This window comes from Patagioenas fasciata, chromosome W, assembly GCF_037038585.1.
Source record: "Patagioenas fasciata isolate bPatFas1 chromosome W, bPatFas1.hap1, whole genome shotgun sequence".
Taxonomy (NCBI): domain Eukaryota; kingdom Metazoa; phylum Chordata; class Aves; order Columbiformes; family Columbidae; genus Patagioenas; species Patagioenas fasciata.
The window spans coordinates 47,628,837-47,650,862 of NC_092559.1; the positions used below are offsets into that span (position 1 = coordinate 47,628,837).

Genomic DNA, 22,026 nt, shown 5'->3' on the forward strand with positions numbered 1-22,026 from the left:
GGCAGGCGCAGCCTCCCGCTCTTTCTCACAACAAAGCAGGAATCTCAGACATAGTGATAAGGTGCCTAGAGTTTCTCACAGGCCTATGCTATATAACACAGAGGTTCTACTCATCAAGCACACAAGGTCAGTAAAACAATTAGTGTGATGTATGTGCTTTTTCTACAGACAGGTGCAAGTCACTTGAGCGTATTTACATTTAACTAATCTCCTCGCCAAATCTTCCGCTATATCCCCATACAGCTGCCAGAGCAATAAGCATAAACCTGGGTCTTTTTGTGCAAACCATTGCTACCGTTATCAGCTCTGAAGCGAACAGCGTCCGAAAAACACACAGCCAATGTCAGAAAAGTGCAGTTACTTAGAAGAACTTAGCTCAAAGGAAAATTCACTAAAAGAGAATTGGTCTTGTTTTAACCAAAACCAGTGCAGAGGTGTTAATTATTAGGATTATAGCAATAAATTGTGGGGATAAGATTGCATTTTGCCTTTGTCTACTTGAGAATTTCATCAAATATCTGACTATTGCACATCTTAGGGTGCCTTATAGTTATTATAGTGAATCATCCTTTCATTTGGGAGAACCATAATGAATGTGTAAAGACTGTAAGTAACGGTCACCTCCCATTTTTAAAATATTTACCATTTGTATTTGCTGTTTGTCAAATACAACCCTTTGGAGCAGCAGGCCTTTTATTCCATAGCTACTGAGAAGTTCCAAATAAACTTGTTTCCCCAAAAACAGCAAGGCAAAATGTTTGAGGGGACCACAAACTGCTGCTGAAGAACCCTCTTTGCATGTGGAGTATTTTGAAACTGTCACTTTGGTTTTCTATCCATAACTCTTTGTCTCAGAATGGCATGTTAACAGTGCTTTGATTTAGCAACAATTTAGGATTTATTAAGGTAGATCACAAGTTTAATATATGATTTCTAATAATGCTTAATCAACAACTGATTAACAAAATTATTTAAAACAATTCAGTGGGATTTGTTATAATTAAAACAGCAACTTGATTACAGATTTAATGATGTCAAGGGTCACGCCGTACTTACAAAAGGGAGAGTTAAATCACTTACATATAGACACACACAGAGGTATATGATTAAAAGCTTACGTACAAATTTATAAACACACATACGCACATTAATCCATGGATATTTGAATATATTCACACACACTAACCTATAGCAGTGTGCATGTGTCTGTGGAATATACGTGGAGGTATACCTATACAATTTTCCTCTCGAGTTAAGCGAATTACTCACTTTAATGCACCGGCATTCCTCAATGGGTGATTCGTTGAATCTCAAGAAATCTGTCCTCGTCCATGGCTTTGCAGCATCAATTCGTTGTGATATGTCTCTGAGGAGCATCCCACCTTGGAGGGAGATACTGAGTCACAGCCTGCTGTGATCCAGGAAAGCTCAAAGGGCCTGACTTTAGGATTGCTATTTATAGGTCGTGAGATCATTGAATTCAGTCAGTATTTTTCCACTGTAGCCACTCTTAGGATGAGGTAATATTCTGGCAACATCCAGAACTCTCTAGTTCGTATAGTTCTGGTACCATTTTGCTCAGGCTGAGTTCCAGGTAGCAGGTGTACCAAACTGTCAAAAGTGACTGATGGTCACTACCTTTCCCAGGTAGAAAGGGGTCTATTCCCCTATGACAGGAGTTCCAACAGCACGGAGGGCGTGCCTTTGTGTCTTGACTCACCACACTTGTGCCTCAGTTTCTCCCAACTTCACTGCACTTACAGAACGGGGAATTGTTCTCAGCAGAGCTATGGGAATATAGGGAAGGTGCCCCAGCATCCCGTCTCACCGCACTTGCACAGTGGGAATTGTTTTCCCCAAATCATGCCTGACTGCCCTGGTAGCCAGGTAGTAGAGTGACTCAGGATGGGTGAGGTGGGGGCAGGGGGGGAGGGTTCAACCACCACACTCTTCTCATCCCCAGTTCTTACATGGTGTTATTGTACCTTTTTCTTTTCTCTGTCCTGTTTTCCCCCTTTTCTGCAGCTACTACTGCAAACAGTGTTTGCATGTGTCATTCATTGGTGTGTGATTTATGATTATGTCGCAGCTGAGCAGGGTTGAGAATTGATACATGGCTGTCCCAGTCAGCAATTGGGATGTGGCTTGGTAAAGCCAGTGTGTGCAATTGTGTTTTCAGAGAGGTAAATCAGAGCTTGTGGTTTGCACTGGAAATGTGATAGGTGTATTTTGGTATGATGCCCTCTCCCTGGAAGTGTTCAAGGCCAGGTTGGATAGGCCTTTGAGCAACCCAATCTAGTGGAAGGTATGGAAGGTATCCCTGTCCATGGCAGGAGTGTTGGAACTAGATGATCTTTAAGGTCCCTTCCAACCCAAACCATTCTTTCATGAATATGGTTACCTATGAGAACAGTGCTTCTACAGCCTAGACCTTCACCATTTACTCTGAAGATTCAAGATACAGTTCTCTCATAAACTGCTATTAATTACTATTCAAACTATATGTACATACACACATAGAGCATTCAACGTATGTGTACACATGCATTCAGTTTTGTGAGAACTAATGCTGGGGTTTTGCCAGATCTCTTTTTACATCTGCAAAATCTCTCAGGTGATATCTTTAAGCCAGTTTGCAAGAAAATTACAGATTTGCACAAGGAGGAATTCATCTTTTGTAGGAACCTCTTACGGTCTCTTTCGTTGTGATTGAGAATAAATATTTTGGTTGTTCTAAGAGAAAAAAAAATCTTTAGTAACATTTTTAAGCTATGGGTGTAAACATTAACCTCAGAAAAGAATATTTAACAATATTTGTAGGACATGCTCAATTCCAAAGATCAAGGGGAATTGTGTCTACATGCACTTAGTGATACTTGGGATGATGTGGGATGTCCTCGGCTACCCATTTGAAAGACAGAGGGCCTGTGCGATAAAATCTGTGGGAGTCTCTGAGTAGAGGACCGAAATTGACGGTGTTTGTAGATTCTTCAGGTACTAATTTCTAAATCAGTTCCCTCTCAGATTTCTTTAATTCTTCTAAAGGAGTTTCCAGGAAAAAAATACCTGGTATGTATCAGTGAGCAAGAAACTTTTATTATAAAACTGATGTGTAGGTGATAAAGTTGAGAGGAAGATCCACCTTCCTGTATCTTGAAATGACCTTTGCATTCATTAGAAGTACTTTATCTTCCACCATTCTAAAACATGACTAATATTTCCTGAGGCGATGAGAACGATGCATACAGAGACGCGTACAGAGATGCAGACACAGAGTTCTTGTTAGCAGCGAGAGCACAGCCAGGCAGAGCTGAGCCCTCTTTAATTAACAGTTCTCAATTTATAGGTTCACAGATATGGGCCTGGACCAAGAGGTTAGACAGGATGTTTTTTCAAAAAATGTTATTCCAAACACACTGCACTCATCTTGTGACTGTTTTCAGTCACGTTCCCATGCATATCTTGCGGGCGGCGTTCCGACCCACTCATTCACACACCCAGGTCCAACATTTATACGTCATACATATGGGGGCAGTTTTCCGACCCGAGATATCATTCTCACTGGTCTGGGCTATCACTCCTTACGCTCATAAAAAACATACTTCTGTATAACCTGTCCAAGGTCCTTTATGTTTTGACTAATTGCTGTGATTCAATCATGTTAGTATTATTCGTCCGGATGGTCATGTTAGTATTGCTCTTCCTTTATCATCCAGGTGACTGGAGCCGTACACCCTGCCGTTCCCACAATTTCCTTCTTATGTTTCTGTGCACGGTGTTTTTAAATGCAGTCAATCTGATTGGGCTCTGTAGTCTAACTGCACTTTGCTGTTTACTGCTCTGTATTACTCCCATATTTCAGACTTCAGGAATTTGTTCAACATCACTTCTGATTTTATAAAGTCTGTTGATGATCCTTGTAGATTTCTTGTCATCAGACAAGATGACACATCTTGTCATCAGAGGCAGCAAATACTCTAAACTCATTAGACAGCTTACATGTTTTTAAGATATTTAAAAAATTATAGCAACTATTTCCAGAATTAATTACCTGGATAAAGACACTTTTTTTTTTTTTTCAAAGAAGATAAATAAAATGGGATAGCTTTAGTAAGCATAGATGACTTGCTGAATTAAGGCTTTAGAAGTAACACTAAAATAACTACATTACCACCATGGTATTTGAGGACTAAAGAATATTGTTTGGGGCAAATAGATAATTAATAGGTACAGTTCTTAAATGATAAGTGTTCTTGCCTTTTTTTTGTTTTCTTGGATTGTTCTTTAATATTTTCATGTGTGACAGTGCTACAAAAAGTCAGAGAGCACTGATAGGAGAACTTGCTCACAAAGTTTGACAGGAAAAATGATTGGCAAACTTTTAAGATTCACCAGTTTGAGATGATAAAAAAGAGGGATGTAAGAGTTGGTTATGACTATGTATTACAGCCATGAAAAAGACAAAAATTAACCTGCCATGGATCAGATAAAGCATTGCCTACAGCAATAGGGAAAAATTAGTATACAAATAAAAGGCACTTATGAGCTGTAATCTAGGCCACTCTAAGCAAGACTGGTCTCCCATATTTATGGAAAATGAACTAAATATTAGAAAGTTCGGAGGTTTCTAACCATTAAAGAAATGGAGTTTCATGGCAGCTTTCTAATAGTAGAAATGGTAGTGAGCAACCTGTCTCCTTTGAAAGTGGAGCTTGGTAAATGTATGAGAGAATATATATTAATATTGAATTTGAAATCATAAAAGGGCATCATCACCATTTCTTTAATCCCTGGACTGTGGTTGTGGTCTCTTCAAATCTGTCATTTTTCTGTAGTTGTCCCTGAGATGTACCCAGCCATTTTCAGCGCTGGAGCTTTATTCTTCTTAAGTAGTTATTGATGTAAACTGGCAGAACTGAACAGGAATCAGTGCACTTATGCATCTCTTTAACTTGTACAAGTACAAAAGAAATCTCATTCAAAGAATACACCTGAACTGGGAACAAATGCAGTTTCAAAGAAGTTGTTATATGATGAATTTAAATAACAAACCTAATTATATTTGAATTTCCCTGTAACAACTTTGAAAGATCCTGCCTTTGTCATGCATTCCCATGGGAGAAGCATTCCATGAGTCCCATGTACTACATTAGTCCGTCAAAATGACACTATCCTATTTTATTGCTAATTACTCTTTTTTTTTTTTTTTTTATATGGTAGCAAAGATACTTTGCACGTGGTTTTTAAGTGATTTACTCTTTCTTGTAATTAGATGGCATGATTAAAATACACATTATATTATGTCGCTGTTTCTTTCAAAGAATGCTGTTTATGTTGGGGGAGAAGCTCATAAAATCATGACCACCTGCTTTGATGGGATTGAATTAGTATAGTTTCAGAAGGACAATAATTTTTCTTTGCTCAGAAATCACACTGTAAAAAGGCAATCTACATTTAAATAGTATACTGCAAGCTATTTGAGAGCTCATAAAAATGCTTATAAGATATAGACTTTATTACTGTCAAGAGCGCAGACTACTATCCACTGCTATTCTTTCATGTGGGCACAAATGACACCACAAGCCAGAATCTGGGTAGAATCGAGGAAGACCTGGGGGTGCAAATGAATAATATTGGTGCCCAAGTCATCTTTTCCTCCATTCTACTAGTTGGAGGAAAGAGGGCAGCCAGAAAAAGACGCATAATGCGCTCCTGGCTTCGTGGCTGGTGCCGTCGTGAGGTTTTTGGCTTTTATGACAGTGGGACATTCTTTTATGACTATAACCTGTTAGGGAGGGATGGAATCCACCTGTCTAGAAGAGGTGAGGGAATCTTTGGTAGTGGGCTGACCAACTTGGTAAGGTGGGCTTTAAACTGAAGGGCTCGGGGGCCGGGGGCCGAAGTGGCAATGCTCGTGGAATCGCATCCAACTGGGGAATAAGCCAGGCCAAACAGAGCAGCAACAAATATTCCTTAGCTGCCTCCCAAGATGAGAATCAGAAGGCCAAGCACCTCAAGGATATGTATGGCTATGGTGGATCCTTCTGTATCACTCATGGGAAACCTGCATGCTCAATTAGTTCTCTGAAGTGCCTGGACACCAATGCACGCAGCATGGGGAATAAACAGGAAGAATTATACATCCATGTGTGGTCGCAGGGCCATGATCTCATTGCAGTTACAGAGACATGGTGGGACAGCTCACATGACTGGAATGTTGTCATGGAAGGCTATGCACTTTTTTCGGAAAGACAGGCCAGCAAGGTGAGGTGGAGGAGTTGCACTTTATGTGGGAGAGCAACTGGAATGTATTGAACTCTGCCTGGGGGGGATGAGGAATGAGTCAAGAGCTTATGGGTAAAAACTGAGGAGCAAGCTAACAAGGGGGACACTGTTGTCGGTGTTTACTACAGGCCACCTAATCAGGAAGAGGAAGTTGATGAGGCCTTCTACAGACAGCTGAAAGTAGCCTCACAATCACAAGCCCTGGTTCTCATAGGGGACTTCAATCACCCTGATATCTTCTGGGAAGACAACACAGCTAAGCACGCACAATCCAGGAGATTCCTGCAGATCACTGATGATAACTTTTTGACACAGGTGGTGGAGGAGCCAACGAGGAGAGGTGTGCTGCTGGACCTTGTCCTAACAAACCAAGAAGAACAGGTTGGAGATGTGAGGGCTGGGGGCAGCCTCGGCTGCAGCAACCATGAGATGGTGGCGTTCAGGATCCTGCATGGAGGAAGCAGGGCAATAAGTAGGATTACAACTGTGGACTTCAGGAGGGCGAACTTTGGCCTCTTCAGGGTCCTACTTGGAAGAATGCCATGGGATAGGGCTCTAGAAGGTAGGGGGGTCCAAGACAGATGGTCAATAGTCAAGCATCACTTCCTCCAAGCTCAAGATCGATGCATCCCTATGAGCAAGAAATCAAGCAAAAGGAGCAGGAGACCTGCATGGATGAGCAAGGAGCTTCTGACAAAAGTCAAATGGAAGAAAGATGTTTATGTAATGTGGAAAAAGGGACAGGCCACTTGAGAGGAATATAAGATCACTCTTAGAGAATGCAGGGATGCGGTGAGGAAGGCTAAGCTCCACTTGGAATTAAATTTGCCCAGGGATGTCATGGACAACAAGAAGGGCTTCTTTGAGTACATCAGCAGCAAAAGGAAGATTAGGGAAAATGTGGGCCCGCTGCTGAACAAGGTGGGTGCCCTGCTGACGGAGGATACAGAGAAGGCAGAGTTACTGAATGCCTTCCTTGCTTCTCTCTTTACTGCTACGACCGGTCCTCTGGAATCCCAGATCCTCGTGGTAGGAGAGAGAAGATGTGGCCTACAGCTGTGGAGAAGTGGTAAGAACATGAGGACTTGGACTCCAAGCAACCCACAAGGCCTGCTGAGTTACTCTTGGAGGACTATAGTGGGCAAACAGTCAAATGTGCTGAGGACCACTGCATTGGGTCTGACTGGGATGGAGTTGAATTTTCCCATAGCAGCCCTCATAGTGCTGTGCTTTGTATTTGTAGCTAGAAAGGTGTTGATAACACATCAATGTTTTGGATACTGCTGAGTAGTCCTGGCACAACATCAAGGCTGTCTCTCCAACCCCCATTCCCCAAAGGTCAATAGGCTGGGGGTGGACAAGAGGCTGGGAGGGGATATAGCCAGAACAGCTGACCCAAATTGACCAAAGAGACCATACCATATGACATTGTGCTCATCAATAAAAGCTAAAGAGAAAGGTGGAGAGGGGGAGGGATTTGTTAATAAGGCCTTTGTCTTTGAAGCAACCACTACACATACTGAGACCCTACTTCCCAAGAAGTGGCTGGACATTGCCTGCTGATGGAAGTAGACAGTAATTTTTATTTGTTTGTTTTCTTTTGCTTCCACATGTGGCCTTTGCTTTTCTTTATTAAATCGCCTTTATCTTGACCCACGAGTTTTTAATCTTATTTCCTCCCCCCCATCCCGCTGAGGAGAGGGAGTGATAGAGCGGCTTGGTGGGCACTTGGTGACCAGCCAAGGTCAACTCACCACAGTCCTTTGTGACTCCCAATGTGGGGCACGAGACAACGGCAGTTTTGAATTAAGCGTGCTATAGTTATAGTAGTTATTACGTAGCAGCTTCTGTGCAGGTTACAGAGTTTGCTGGCTGCACTGCTTATCTCTTTATTTTGCTGAGCTTGGGAGCATGTCGATACAAACAATGGCTATGTGCTTTGCCCTGTCATTGTTGTCCTTACTGTGCTGGGGGAACTATCTTGTGGAGAGGATGAGGGAATATGCTTCCCTCTTCCTGTCCAGGATTGATGTGGGTGGTTATATTGCACAGGCTCCTGAGGTCCCTGTTTGTGGATGGGTTTCTATTAGATGGAGATTTGTTATTGAACTAGCCAGGCTCAAAGGAATCTCAAGGCCACTTCGAAAAGCTGAAAACAGGACCTGCTGTGGGAGTGAGGCAGTTCTACAATAACAGGGCCTCAACAAGACGTAAATCGATGGACCTATCAGCAGTGAGATTCCAGCGTGTGGACAGCTCGTGAACATAGATGATATCCAATTAGTGAATGCATGCTTGGAGAGTGGATGCGTGATCAGAGAATAGTTGCATGTATAAAGAGGCTTGTTTCTGTAATAAATGGCTTTGTGTGATTCACATTGAATCAGAATGCTGAGTCCTTTATCCTTCCAACAAATGGTGATCCCGACGTGATACTCCAAATGGCGTCTCACTACGATCGGGGAAAAGCCTGGAGCGGCCCATCCAGAGGCAGTTCAGCTGGACTGAAGACCGGACGGAGGCGTAGGGACGCCCCGGGGATAAATTCGTCGACGGATCACTGGAAAAGGTGAGCGGCTGGGGGCAGGAGGAGGGAAGAGTGAAGTTATGGAGCAAAACGTATTTTCTGAAGAACAAGCCGTAGTTAAGCTCCTCCTGCATATTCTCTCTGTGAGAGGACTTAAATAGGAAGAAAGTAACATACGTAGACTGTTAATTTGGTGTAGAATTAACGGCTACCCGGGAGAAACCGAGAAGGCTTTTTAACGTTAACTTTGGGACGATAAAGGGCAGAAATTATGGGATAAGGTCAGCAATGGAGATAAAGAAGCTAAATCATTAGCAACTACATGGAAGCTTATAATTACTACCTTAAAAGATTTTAAGGCTGAACGGTCTGCTGCTGCTGGAGTTTTTGTAGCGTTGCAGCCTGATAAGAATCCTGAAAGTCGCTGTGAAGTTTACCCGGTTCGTGTCTTTGATACCCTCCCTATTCCATCCCCTGTTGTACCTTCGGCACCCCCGATGGTCCAGCAGTCTGGGGCGGGGGGAGGAAAAATGCCGAGCGGGTGTCTTCCTACACTATTACCCAACCCTGATGAGAACAGCAAGTCCAAAGGATTGGAATCAGACAACTTGCCCAAAGAACCTGTGAAAGCTGAGAATGCTGAAGTCGTAAACAAGTGTACTATCAGTCCTTTTACCAATTTGTATCCGCCTTTACCGTCTTTTAACCCTCCAACTTCCACGAGAGAGCAGAAGGAGTGACTGGATAAAAACTGGACAAAAGAACTGTGTGACAGATTAGATCAGCTATTAGCGAGTGAATCCAGCAGTCGGCTATGCGGTCATGCTGATCGTGACGGGAAAGGGGATGCTCCTGGGGACTCAGGTTATACGAATAATTATGATGCTAGAAAGTTTTGGCGAGAATGTGCACTGTTTCGAACCACCCTGTTACTAACGATTCTCCAGCACCGTTCAAGTCCGCGTTATCTGTTGACTCGGATGAGGGTCTGCAGCATTTTCTTGAAAAGTTAAAGGGAAAAAGAGTATGTGTATGTGTTACCTCGAGATCGGATAAAAACCATGAAAGACTCAAGCAAAATTAGACCTGTGCAATGTAACAGCTATAGATCATTTAGGACGGAACGATGGGGATTCGTTGAAAGGGGCAGGTATCCCCCAACTCTTGGAACAGACACTAATTGGCACACCACAATTACAGGCGCTATTAGTTTCTGAAATCCTGAGGCAGTCAACAGACCTCGCATATCAAGCTATGATAGAGGTGCCTGAAACCGACAAAGCAACCAAATCATTTACAACTATTAATCAGGGTCCCAGAGAGAATTACATGCAATTTATTGACCATCTTCAAGAGGCTATCAATGAACAGACTGAAAACTTAGAAGTTAAGGAAGCACTGGTGTTGAAATTAGCAGTAGAGAATGCTAATGTTTGCTATCAACGTGTTATCTGCGAGTTTTACAGTACATATTACGTGCTTCTGTGTATTGCCTCTCTGAAAATCAAGCAGCTTGTCAGGAATGTGAGTTAATTGTTTTACTGGTGGTGTTAGAATTGTTTCTTTGTGGACCTATCAGCAGTGAGATTCCAACGCGTGGACTTGCAGGTTCTGCACCAATTTACATTTATGCATGCCAAAAGCTGTGCTGTTAAGAAAACCAGCTATTGCAATTTCCAAGGACATAGATGGCAAAACAAAAAATAAAAAAAATCAAAATTAAATTTCACAAGTGGTACATATATGACAAAAGGATCATGACCTATTAAGACTTAAATTAATTCCCTACATTTTCTTGATCAGAGTAACAATCGGTGTATCAGTCTGTTAGCAATCTCATCATACTGTCCCACAATAGCCACAGGTTGTTTCTATGTTGTAGCTATAAACAGAAAAATCTGCAAGTTCAATTGAATACAGATAGCTTGTAAGGTTGTCATAAATTTATTCATCCAAGTTTCTAACTCCATTTTGGCTGTCATATTTATTGGATATTGTTTTCCCTTACTGGATCGAAGTCCTGTTTCAGTTCTATCAGTGTAGTGTTTGCTTTTTTGAAACACTGGCTGTTAATACTAGTGGAAATAAAGCGTTTGAAATTTCCTTGGAGGTTTCTCACTTGCAGCAAGCAGATCTGCACCATCCAAGCAGCTTCCTGTAGGACATGCAACTAAAAAGAATTCTCAGAAAATGTTATTCCATCTCACCGGGTTTGATTTGTTTGGATGATGATGTGGTAAAGCAAGGCTAAGTTGGCCAATCATACAAGGCTCCCCTATTGCTTTGGCCGGGATACCATTCTAGGCACGATTGCCACAAATAAGAAACCACCCCGCAGGTAAGCGTTTAGGGAAATGGGAGACACCGGCTGGATGAGTTCTATTGTGCAGAATCTCCCGACACCACTGGCTTTCCCATTGTATCTCATTACCTATCGGGGAGACTGGAGTTGACATGAGATTGCAGTGCCAATTTCCACCTACTGTACATTTGGTTTTTGAGCTGTTAAGGTAAATGCAGTAAGAGGCGTTTAAAGAATCTACTAATTCCATTTCCTGCGGTTCAAGACCCTCAGGGAGCTTTTCCCAGCCTGAAGGTTGACTGAGAAAGTCTCTGAACTCAGACTTTCCCAGGCTGGGACAGTTCCATTTTTGCTGATGCTCAAAGAGTGATTGTTTAAACTGACCGTATGAACTGTCATTTAGCGGTACACCGACTAAGCAGGTAACAAAAGGTGCGCTCGGCGTCGCCAAGCTTGCACAGAAGGTAGTGGTATTTGCAGCTCTCCCAAGAGTTACCCATACATTTTCCCGAGGGTCAAAAAGCGATCTTGATATAAAACCTCTAGCTGCACAAATACATATGGCTACAATAGCAACTCGGCAACCCATTGTCCACTTATCTCTAAGTAACTGCTAAAAATGTCTCATTTAAGCCCTTTATGTCCAGACACGGTTGAAGAGTTGTCTACAGCTGCTTTGGTCCATCAAGCGGGAATCCACTGTGGTCCTAAGCCCTCCGACCACATATGGCTCTGTTGGAACGATAAAGGACTCAGCACTCCGATTCAATGTGAATCACGCCAAAGCCATTTATTACAGACACATGTCTCCTTATATACGCAACTATTCTCTAATCACGAATCCACGCTCCAAGCATGGATTCGCTAAATGAGTATCATGGGCAGTCCACACGCTGGAGCCCCACTGATGATAGGTCCGACGACTCACGCCATGCTGAGGCCCTGTTAATGAAGAAACGCCCCTCTTTCTCACAGCAGATTCTGTTCTCAGTTTCTCGAAGTGGCCTTGAGATTCCTTTGGGCCTGACTAATTCAACAACATATCTCCTTCTAACGAAACCCCTTCACAATTCCCCCTTTTTGTTCCTGAACTAGTCAGGCCCCTTAAACAACATGCTGAATCGTCTTTGAAATACACTGCAACATAGGACACGTGATTAACAACATAATTACGATTACATATAATGTAGCTAAACCTTACTTAATAAGATTAAACAACTATCTGCTTATACTCAAACCTTCATATCATATATAAAACTTTAATTCTACTTATGACAACCTTACCAACGCACTATTTTAGATTAGTCAGACAACTTAATACAATATATTCTCTTAAATTCTTAAAAGATCTATAACTGCGCAGTTTATAGAGTAACGTACTTAATACCATCAGCATATGCTAATTATTGACTTAATATCTTAAAACTTATATTAACCTATTTAAAAGATCTATAGCTTAATCTTGATATCTCTTTTAAAACCTTACCAGTTGCTAAATTAGGTTACCATGGTAGAAATATCTTATACTTTTACCTTATCTATGCATAGATTATCTAATTGTAATATCACCCTTTTGGAACTCTTACTATCTGTTCAAATTAGCATTCTCTATGGAAGGTACCTTATCTGTTTACTAATAAGCTTTTAGACCACTGGGTCTAAGAGCATCTATAACACTGAATAAGAATTCATGGTTTACATTTGAGACAATTCTCACAACTTATCTCCCTCCTGTCCTTCTGCATCTGTCGAATCTTTGTTGTCTTTATTCAGCCATGGCTTGATCCATTTCGCAGCAATCCATTTTGATCCTTGGTCTGTAATGACACAAGCATAACCCTTTCCCCAAGTTATTAATTGGAAAGGACCCTCCCATTCACCAGTAACTCCATTGCGTATTTTGACCTGACATTGATTTTCTCTAAGGTCTGTCAAGTGTCCTTTTAAGCTTGTTCCATGACGAATCATAGGTGGAATGTCGAACCCTTGCGGAAGGCGTAAAAAGTTCAAGACATATAATGCTTTGCTTAGTCTGTCATGTGGAGTAGTACAGTCAGTTCCCCCTTTTTGTTTGTCAAGCTGATGCTTGAGAGTTCGATTCATCCTTTCTACCAAGGCCTGACCAGTAGGAGAATTTGGTATCCCTGTAATGTGCTTAACACCCCACAATTGAAAAAAGGTGGCAGTAGCTTTGGCGATATAACCAGGTGCGTTGTCTGTCTTGACCTGTGCAGGAACTCCCAAAGCTGCAAAAGCAGAACGTGAATGTCGTTGCACATGTGAACTAGTTTCACCAGTCTGAGCAGTGGCCCATATGGCGAAAGAATATGTATCAATAGACATATGCACATACTTCAGCCTGCCAAATTCAGGGACATGTGTAACGTCCATTTGCCACAATTCCAAGGCTCCTAATCCTCTTGGATTGACTCCTGCACCCAGCCCTACTGAGATGCGCTGACAATCTGCACAACTTTTAACAATACCTCGGGCTTCACTTTCGGACAATGAAAATTGCCGCTGTAAGACCTGAGCAGACTGATGGAGGAAACTATGAGAGCGTACTGCTTGCCCAAGCCTATCTACTGGAGGTGGAACCCAGGCGGGAGATACAAGAAAATCAGCTCGGCGGTTTCCTTCAGCTTGAATTGTCAGATGACTACGGATATGTGTTATGAAGTATCGGTGTTGTCTCTCTTCGACCAACAACCATAGTTGCTTGAACAAAGACATTAGTTGCGTATCCTGAACCTCTTTGAGCAATGATCTTTCAATGCGAGCTACCACACCTACCACATATAAAGAATCACAAACAATATTCACTGGGCTATGAGCAAATCTGATAAACACTTCTATTACAGCCCTGAGTTCCAAATGCTGAGTTGATCCTTTCAGGTCAGTTAGTATCACATTGTGCCATTTTCCATCTGTTTTCCATGTAATTGCTGCTTTCTGCATTTTACCCCCTGCGTCAGTGAACACTGTGGGTCCTTTAACAGGAAATTCTGAGAGAAGAGGGGGACCCTCCTCCATTGATCCCATATTCAAAACTGACATTAACTTGTGTGGAGGGGAAAATGTCTTAATTAAAGCTTGAGAATTTAATAACGCAATCTGAAAAGGTAAGGAGTTCTGCAAAGCCCACTGTAAATATTCTGAAACGAGGGGAACAATGATATATGCAGGCTCAGCCCCTGAAATTTCGACTATTCTCTGCCTACCTTTCATTATAAGCTGAGCAAAGACCTCAACCCTGGTTGTAATGGTTCGTTTGAGTCAAAAAGGCAAAAACACCCACTCTAAGATCTTTAACGGCTCCTTACCAGTTGTCCATTGCATTATGAGAGCAAAAGGATAGTTAGTATTGTTTACAATTAGTAGTCCGATTACATAATCTGGGTTCCACCTATGGTTGAAAGCTTTTACAAGTTTGGATATAATCTTTTTCAGAGCAGCATCCGCCTCAGCAGTAAGCGTTCTAGGAGAGCTAATGTCACTATCCCCTTTTAGCAGTTTTACAATTGGAACTAAATCCTCATTAGTGATCCCACAAATGCTCCGGACCCAATTCAGATCACCCACTAGTTTCTGCACATCATTTAAGGATTGAATGACAGGCCGACATACTATTTTCTGAGGTTTCACTGTGGACTGAGAAATTTCCCAACCAAGATATTTCCACGCTGGTTGAATTTGTACCTTTTCTGGAGCAATTAGCAATCCTCTATGCTGCAATGTATCAGATACTTCATTTATCAACAAATCAGTCGAAAAAGTTTCCCCAGCTATTAATATGTCATCCATGTAGTGGTAAATCACTAACTCAGGATGAGATTTTCTGATTGATTGCAAGGCCCAAGCTACATAAATTTGACACATAGTTGGGGAATTTTTCATTCCCTGTGGCAAAACTACCCATTGATACCTTTTCGCAGGTTCAGCCTTATTTACAGAATTTATGGAAAATGCAAAACTTTTACAGTCATCAGGATGCAAAGCAATGGTGAAAAAACAATCTTTCAAGTCAGTTATTAAGATCTGCCAATATTCTGGAATCATGACAGGGGATGGTAATCCCGGCTGTAATGCTCCCATGTCTTCCATGGTATCATTAATTTTTCGAAGATCATGTAACAACCTCCATTTCTTTGATTTTTTCTGAATAGTAAACACAGGAGTATTCCAGGGACTTGTAGACGGCTCTAAATGCCCTTTTTCAAGCTGTTCCTGTACTAGCTCTTCGACATGGGCGAGTTTTTCTTTACTGAGCGGCCATTGATTTACCCATACTGGATCATCATTTTTCCACTGTAATTTCAGTACTGGTCGCCCATCATCAATGGCCGCTTCTAGAAATGCTGTTGTTTTGTCACCAGAGTTGCTCCTAGTTGTCCTAACACATCCCGTCCTAATAGAGAAACAGGTATAGACATCACATAAGGTCGTACAGAGCATAGTGAGTCATCAGATAACTTCATTTGTAAATGATATTTGCTCACCTGAGTATTCTGCATACCCCCAACACCCATGACTGGTATTTGCGGAGACTCGAGAGGCCACCAAGGTGGCCAATTTGTTTTGCTGATAATAGTCACATCTGCACCTGTGTCTACCAGAATTTCAAAAGTCCGTGAATGACCAGTTTTATCTAAAAGAGTCACCTTTTCCATTGGCTTTGCCTTACTAATGTCTATAGCCAAATACAACTCTGCATTGTCTGTGGAAGCAAAGCTTCCTTCTGCACATTCTTTGATTGAAACTTTTGGAACGTGTGCTTTAAATGGAACCAATTGACCTATCTTTGAGCCTTTGGGAATATGGACTGGTGGACTAAGAGTCCATACCATGATAGTAACGATACCGGCAAAATCTGCACCAATTATATCTGGAAGTATAAAAATGCCATTTCTAGTAACAGATGATTTCCCTAGAATCAAAGCACTTAAACCATGCCCTAACGGTCCAGTCATGTTTGTTGGTATGCTTTGTACCTGTGAGTCAATTAATATTACATCTTTCACCGTTTCTACATCCACTCCGGCACGCCCTGAAGTGGCAGTGGTGACTGTGTCCAAGCAGCCTGAGACCTCACTTGTGTCGTTGCGCCAGGCCTCGGTGCGCTCGTTTCCCCGTTTCCCGGTAACTGCCCAATTTTACGAAGACTAGATTTACAATCCTTAGCTTTGTGCCCAAATTTTCCACAGTGGTGACATACATTATTGTCTATTGGGCCTGGAACTCTCTTATTTGATCTGCGGTAAATCTGATTGACACGACATTGGAACTTGTAATGCCCTGTTTTTCCACATTTGAAACAAATTGGGCCTGATTTATTTGGATTGTTAGCTAACAGGGGTTTAATAGCAGCCGCGAATGCAGAAGCCATAAGACCAAATTTTTCTTCGTCTGAGCCCACCCTGGCACACGCATCCATCATTTCAGCTATTGAGCTACGTTTTGGTAAAGCAAGCAAAATTTTCTTACAGATTGGGTTAGCATTTTCAACTGCGAGTGTCATAAACAAAGATTCTTTTGCATTGTTATCAATCGGTGCCCTATCCAAGGCTTCCCTTAAGCGATCAAGAAAATCCATATACGATTCATTGTCCTTTTGCTTTACCTGAGTGTACGGAGGGACTGCTTTACCTTCTTCCGGCAGAGTTCGAAAAACATCTTTTGCGAGAGAGGAGCTCTGCCGCAAGATGGCAGTATGTAGCAGTGCTTGCTCTTGAGGGTCAGCAAATTGTCCTGTCCCCAACAGCTTATCTCTCGAGGCAAGTCGCAACGGGTCTCCCTCCTCACGGTCTAAATTAAGAATAGATGCTTCCTCACAAGCATCAATCCATCTACTTCTCCAGAGAACTTCTTGCATTGGTGTTAGTAGCAACGTAGCTAGCTGACGACAATCATAAGGAGTTAATATCTGCCCATCAAAAAGAGTATTAATAAAGCCTTGTGTATATTTTCCATGTAAGCCATACTGCTGCACTGCTTTTCTAGCCTCTTTAATCTCCTCCCAATGCAACCCAGCCCACCCAGCATTCTGATTACCCTGTGCGTCTCGCTGGTAAATGACTGGGTATGCACTTGTTATTTCACCTTCTATCATTGCATTTCTGATAATTCCTCGCCAATGTCTTCTAATGTCATAATTATTTGTAGAACCCGAGCCCCCCGACGCACCCCCCGACGCACCCCCCGACGCACCCCCCTTCTCATCACCATCAAAACAATCGCCTTCCTGAGTGCTGGATTCTTTCAACAATAACCGATCTATTTTTTCACACAGTTCCTTTTCCCAGTTTTTTTCTAGCGATTTCTTTTGTCCTGTTGTAATAGTTGGAGGGGTGGGAGGCGGTGAAGGCGGACCCGAGTCAGTAAAAGAATTGATATTACACTTGTTTACGACTTTAGCATTCTCAACTTTCACCAGTCCTTTTGACAAATTATCTGACTCCAGCTCTTTGGACTTCTTGGTCTCTCCAGGGTCGTGTGATGGTACAGGAGGCCATCCACTCGGTAATTTTCCTCCCTCCGCCCCAGACTGTTGTATCATCGGGGGTGCCGAAGGCACAACAGGGCATGGAGCAGGAAGGGTATCGAAAACACGAACTGGGTGAGCTTCACAGTTATTTTTAGAGTTCTTATCAGGCTGTAACGCTGCAAAAATTCCAGTAACCGCAGGCCGCTCAGCCTTAAATTCTTTTAAGGTGGAAATTATAAGCTTCCGTGTAGTCGCTAATGATTTAGCTTCATCTCCGTCGCTAACCTTATCCCATAATTTCTGCCCTATATCATCCCAAAATTCAATTTTAAAAGCTTTCTCAGCTTCTGACGGGTAGCCGTTAGTTCTACAACAAACCAACAGTCTACGTATGCTACTTTCTTCATATTTAAGTCCTCTCATAGAGAGAATATGCAGGAGGATCTTAACTATAGCTTCTTCCTCAGAGGATATATTCTGCCCCATAACTTCACTCTTCCCTCCTCCTGCTCCCAGCCGCTCACCTTTCCCGGGGCCTTCTTCAACAAAATTTATCCGCGGAACGTCCGTACGTCTCCGCCCGGCTCTCAGTCCAGCTGAGCCGCCTCCAGCTGGGCCGCTCCAGGCTTTTCCCCGACCTTAGTGAGACGCCGTTCGGAGTATCACGTCGGGGTCACCATTTGTTGGAACGATAAAGGACTCAGCACTCCGATTCAATGTGAATCACGCCAAAGCCATTTATTACAGACACATGTCTCCTTATATACGCAACTATTCTCTAATCACGAATCCACGCTCCAAGCATGGATTCGCTAAATGAGTATCATGGGCAGTCCACACGCTGGAGCCCCACTGATGATAGGTCCGACGACTCACGCCATGCTGAGGCCCTGTTAATGAAGAAACGCCCCTCTTTCTCATAGCAGATTCTGTTCTCAGCTTCTTGAAGTGGCCTTGAGATTCCTTTGGGCCTGACTAATTCAACAACATATCTCCTTCTAACGAAACCCCTTCACATGGCTCCTTATGTGGATGACTGCATATGAATGCCGTCTCTGTCGGAGTGCAGATTGTAGTTGATGAAAGAGTTCATAAAGGCGAGAATTCCTAACTTCCTTGAGCCTGGCATCTTCTATTCTTTGGAGAATTCCAGCGACGTAAAGTGAATCAGTTACAACGTTGAGGTCCTGATCATGTCACCGAAGGACAGCCCATACCACCGCAGCTAGTTCCAATGTTTGCAGCGAGTCTCCCAGCACAGCTGAAAGGATGTGGTGGTGCCACACCCCCCGCTTAGCCAGGTGACAGCTGCACGTCGTGTCTTTCTTCCCGTATCCGTGAATGCCGTGATTGCAATAGGTAGGGGCATTTCATTTCTTTTGGATGGCATGATCCAACTATTTTGGCTAATCCACTGAAGTGTTGATGACTTAACAGAATCTACTACAATGTCATTTGCTGTTGATAGCAAGCTGATCTGAAGTTCCTCTGATTGTCAAATACACCATTCTTACATTTCTCTTTTTATGGGCAACCTAAGAATTCCCGGTTCAGATCCTGTAATTTGTAAAATGCGTGTTCTGCCTTTCCTGACCAATTCAGCTAAATTTTCAGTCTTTTGTCGTAGCGTTTTCTGTGGTTACAGCTTTGTATACAACCATTCTAAAACTCGAACCTTTTCCCCCTTTTTCTTTTTGCACTGTGTCAGTGCACCTATGAGTTGAGAGGGCCCATTGAGAATGGTCAGTTGTGGAATCGGGACCAACTGTGCAATTTTACTTCCGGATGGAATATGAATAGGGGGAAACGATGTCTGTACTACTATAGATATTGTCCCTTTAAAGTCCACATCAATAACTCCAGGCAAAACAAAGAGTCCTTTTATTCCACTTGACGAACGTCCAAGTAGCAATGCACCTTGTGGTTTACCATTGATCATTATAGGTCCGAATGTGGTCGTGTTGATTTTTTGTGGTGGTTGATCTATGAATGTGCAGTCTGCTGCTGTTGCCAAGTCGAGGCTGAGGCTCCCTCTTGTGGCTGGATGCAAGGAGTGGGCAGGAACGGGTTGGAGCTGGGGCTCGACGCTAGATGGTGCTGTTGTTGCGCTGGCGCTGGCATTCCACTCAGTTGAACCGGAGCCGCAACTGTTGTCGCGCGGCGACCCTGCGCGCTCAGATACCCGTTTCCCGTTCGCTGGTAGGCTGCAGTACTATGATTGCTCGCATTGCAATTTTCACACCAAACTCGGGCGCGGCAGTGTCTTCTGTAGTGTCCCTCGTGTCCGCAGCGGTAGCACCTAATTACTCTCTGCATCGGGGGTCGGGGCTGCCTACAGGGCTGACGTAAGGGTGCCAAGGCTGCGAAGGCTTGCTGTTGTATAAGATCTTTTCCTAACTCCCGCACTGTTTCTACTAACATAGCCTGCGGTCCTGCTGGCACTCTGCTCATGCGTTCTAACATCTGTTCTATGGTAGTGTCTCCTGGCAGCGTTAATATAATGGATTTTGTGGAAGGATTAGTATTTTCTAAAACACACTGCCTCAACAAGGCTGGCTTCATCCAGTCTTGTACATCAGACTGATCTATGACTGCAGTTACTCTGTTTAAGAACTGCGCAAAAGTCTCATCTCTACCTTGCTTTATTGCCATATATGATGGTGAGCGAGGGCTTGTTTTGACTGCTGCGATTGCTAGCCACGCTGTTCGCATTGCCTCCAAACAAATATCTGGTCCCAACTGAATTTGTGCATCTACGGTAGCATATCTGCCCATCCCCATTAATTGCTCAACTGTAACCCCCGAAAGGGGATCACCTTACTGTCAAGGCTGTTGACAAGATACTTCACAATAACGCTACCAACTTGCCTGCCACAATAAAAGCTGTGACTGAGTCATAACCATTCTAACAACTCCTTTAATATCTTCCTGACACAAAAGAGTTCCTCCCCATATATAATTCAGCAATTGCTTTGTAGGCTCACCGTGTAATCCGGACTCATTCACAGTACTCCTTAATTGTGATAACAACTTCCAGTCTAATGTGTTATGCATGCCATACATCTGTATCATTCCCTACCTCATACCTTACCGGGAATGCAAGACTTTCAGAAATGCTGCTAGCAACGTCAAATTGTCTTTCTTCCGCTACTTGCCTCATAATATTTTTCCAATTCACAGGAGTCATTATAGGATGATCCGTGTGAACTGAAGCTACATCTTTATTAATGTTTTCTTTCACTTTATTTGAGGAACGCTCAATTCCCTCCTCCTCTGCTTCAGGAGATGGAGGGGCAGAGGGTTCTGCAGGGCAGTCACTAGATCGCGGGGCCACTGATGGGGGAGGTTCTGTATTCGACCCCCTTAGGCCATGACTCACTGGGATGGGACACCCAGTAGCAGGCACAGGAATATGATCATCTCCAATAGACAAACGGCCCGCTGTGGGCACATCACCCCCTAAGCGTTCAGTGGCTACTGCTGCCAAATTCTTCTCTGATATCTTTTAATAGTATTAACTACTTCGCGCCACGGTTTCATAAGTTTTTTTCGCAGTTTTATCATCGTCTATTACCATATCCCATAAAACATCACCGAATTTTTGCCACTCGCTGACCTCAAAAAGGGAATCAGGATTTTCAAAACACCCTTTCACTTTTCCTAACGAAACCAACCCCGCTAATTGTTTGATACAATCTACACCCCGCTTTTCTAAAAAGTGCTGTAATAAATTTAGGGCTACCTCAAAATCCATGTCACCGGCCAGTGCTTCAACCTTTCCCGTTATCCTTGTTATCCTTGTCATCCTTATTGTCCTTATTATCCTTATTGTCCTTATTATCCTTGTTATCCTCATTATCCTCGTTAACCTTGTTATCCTTATTAGCCTTGTTAACCTTGTGGCAGCCTTTCCAGTAGCCCCTGCAGATGGCAGACCCCTCTTGGACAGTCCGGGCTTTCGGAACGACACGCCGCGTCGAACAGCGTTCAGTCGATCTTTGCCCCTCGGTTCGCTGCTAACCGGTGCTTTTCTGCATCCACCGCTCCGACTGGAAACTTCAGCTCCCCATTCGGGCGCCACTTTTGAGCGGTGGAGGAACACGCAGGTCGACTCAATGTGAGTGATAAAGCATAGTTCAATTTATTAGCCCAAAGAGCATATACTTATACAGTCCACGATAATTATGCATACCTGTCACCTAGTAATTGGCTTAAGCTCTAATAGTCACATTTGCATGGTCCTCCTACTTGCAGTTGCTAGCTATGCTTATTCTACATTCTTGTGCTGTTGAAAGCTGTTTGTGAAATTCTGCCAAGGTCTCAGTGACCTTGCTGATTTTACTGAAACAGTCAGTGGTTCCCACCACGGCCTAACCTTACTACTTATGCTAAAGTCTTCAGAACAGGCTCTGCTCGTACAACTGCTCT

The 22,026-nt window shown here is 43.0% G+C and overlaps 1 long non-coding RNA gene across 1 annotated transcript in view; it reads right to left on the minus strand.

The window, feature by feature from the left end:
* Positions 1-11,878: 11,878 nt before the first annotated feature.
* LOC139826348 (uncharacterized) overlaps positions 11,879-22,026 on the minus strand; it is a 117,492-nt gene continuing 107,344 nt past the window's right edge. The window contains exon 2 of the long non-coding RNA XR_011736286.1: positions 11,879-12,393. This is a non-coding gene — a long non-coding RNA (uncharacterized lncRNA). The remainder of the gene's footprint in view (positions 12,394-22,026) is intronic.